Here is a 2747-nt window from a genome sequence, read left to right as displayed (position 1 = left end):
ACATACGTACACACACACATATACATACATTTATATATATATATATATATGGGAGAATGTACGAAAAAACAACAACAGACGAGGACAGGTGGTGTAAACAACAAAAGGATGTATTAGTATGACGCTCGGGAATACGGAAAGTCTTTAACGTTTCCAGCTACGCTCTTCAACAGAAAGAATACGGAGACAAGGAGAAAAACACGGAGAAAAAAAATTGAATAGTGTTCGGTCAACGGTCAATCATATATATACGAGGAGGTGCTGAAAAGTTTTTGGCTTCAAGCGTATCGTGAAAGACCTGGTCAGAGGTCCAAACTTCCGAGTTCTTTTACAGGGCTTAGAAAACTGGAAAATCTCTGCAAGAATCTGTGTGAATCTGAGACGGGAATATGTTGAATAAAATCATAATTAACTGATCCGCCTGTATTTTCTTTTAACCAAAGCCAGGAACTTTTCAGCGGCTCCTCGTAAATGTTTTAAAACTGGTTTAATTAAGAATCGAACCGAAGCACTTTTCCTACTGCGATTATTAATCGCTTTCTGTTTCGTTGGATTTTCACATAACATAAATTAATACTGCCTTTTTGTGGCTGTGTTTTATAAGCAGCAATGTTTAGTCAATTAAATCAACCACATAGTATTACTGGTACTCGTTTTTGCTTGATACCAAGAAGATGAAGTGCAACGTAGTTCTCGGAAAAGTTTGATTTTAGAACAATGAGGTCGCGAAGTAGCGAGGATACGGTGAACTCAAGGACAGCCACTGTCTTTCTTTTTCCTACGGCTGTATTAACAAAATTAACTTTGTGCAAGACACCAACCATTCTTTCTCTTTTTCACACTTTTTTTTACCCGACCCGGATTTCCGCACCATATATTACACATCAGTTCTAAGGAGACAAAAAAACGAAGGTTACCGCCTCCAAAAGCAAAAAAAATTATACATAAAAAAGACAAAAGCAATTAAATAAACGAAATAAATGTTCCATTAGTAGGCACTATGTGAGAAAACAGTTGGTGTCCTCTGTTGTCGTGCTGTAATCATCAATTTTCGGTCTTTCTAATCTCGTTTCCATCTCCTTTAATATTTTCTTTTGACCGTCTGTATTCTTCTATTTTCTATCACGGTCGTCTGCTCTTCTTAAAATTTAACATAACTGCCATCTCCTCCCATCAAATTGACCTTTATGTTGTCTATTTTCTACAAATTTTCTCTGAAATCGTCTGTTCTTCTCAAATTTAACATAACTACCATATCTTCCTGCCAAATTCACTTCTTCGTCGTCTGTTTTCTACAAATTTTGTATGTCACCTAACCTTCCTTAAAATTTTTAGCGATTGCATTGTGATAAAAATATACCCATGTAAAGCCTCCATCGGCGGAGAAATATGTAAGAGTTTTCATGTTCAATCCTAATTTGGCCACCCCTAAAAAAGACTATAATTTATGTTCAGCTCTCGTCAAATTCGTCTTTTCGTCGTCTTTATTCCACAAAATTTTCTATAATATCGCCAACTACCCATAAAATTTAACATAACCGCCATTTCCTCTCATCAAATTCGCATTTTTGTCGCCTGTTTGCTACAAATTTTCTAATATCGTCTGCTATACTTTATATTTCACAGTGGGTTCATCTCCTCCCTGTAATTTTTACATAAATGTTGTTCACTCCCTGAAATGTTTAGTTTGCTGTCGTCTGTTCCTTTCAAAGTTTACATCGCTGTTGTTTACTCACTTAAATATTTACATCTACACACGTTCCATTGAAAGCTTAAATACATCTTGCGTCTTCTCTTAAATGTTTATATGGATCGCATTGGTAGCGGTAACATCACACCAAATATTCATAATTCTAACAAAAACGATTATTATGGCTGAACTCACAGTGTCCTGTGAAGACAAACTTCAACAGCCGAAGAAAACAAAATTTCTATATCTTTGCACCTAAATAGCAAACGGTAACCATTTACCTATGGGAATGTTATTGACAGCGACGCATTACATGAAATTGAGGACCTACCAAAGCTAATGCAAAAAATGATTCGTGGCGCGACGTGGTGAAGCGGAACTTTAGGGTACCGCGGAACTTTAGGGTACCGGGGAACCCCGGATAAAAAACGCTACGCGACAAATTTGACCAGACTGTGTCGATCTGTAATGCACAGAGAAATGGTCGATCGATCACTGTTGTCATCGAGGAAAATTAAATGTTTGTGGCTCAAGAATTTCCTAGAAGTTTCTAGAAATCGAAAAAGAGTGATTCTAGTGAACTAGGAATCTCTTGCGGATTGTTTAGTCGATTGATGAATTGCTTAAGTTTAAAAACAGAAATGGAAGAACGAAAAGAACATCCCAGTTATATTATGCAACTGTACACCTACTTTTGTCTATCCCTTCTATAGAATCTAACAGATAGTCGGATAAACAGATTGTTGAAAGAGTGCGAGTGAGAGGTTTCAGAGACAAGGCTGCAGAGGGGGAGGAGGAAGGCAGGAGGAGGAGAGCATATATTCGATGGAAAAGTGAGAGGGTAACACGAGTTTGGGTTGCAGTGGGAGGTACAAGGTCAAAGGCGGGTGGCGACTAAAAAACGAATTAGGAAGTAGGGGTAGGAGGAGGTGTTAAAAAGGAAGGGTGAGGTTGATGTTGTGTGCAGGGATGGGAGGGTGAGAGAAGATATGGAAGACGTAGAAGCAGAAGACGAAAGAAACGCAAGGAATATACATACATTTACATATGTGTGTGT

This window comes from Octopus bimaculoides, chromosome 27 (genome assembly GCF_001194135.2).
Source record: "Octopus bimaculoides isolate UCB-OBI-ISO-001 chromosome 27, ASM119413v2, whole genome shotgun sequence".
NCBI lineage: Eukaryota > Metazoa > Mollusca > Cephalopoda > Octopoda > Octopodidae > Octopus > Octopus bimaculoides.
This window is presented reverse-complemented; position numbering follows the sequence as displayed.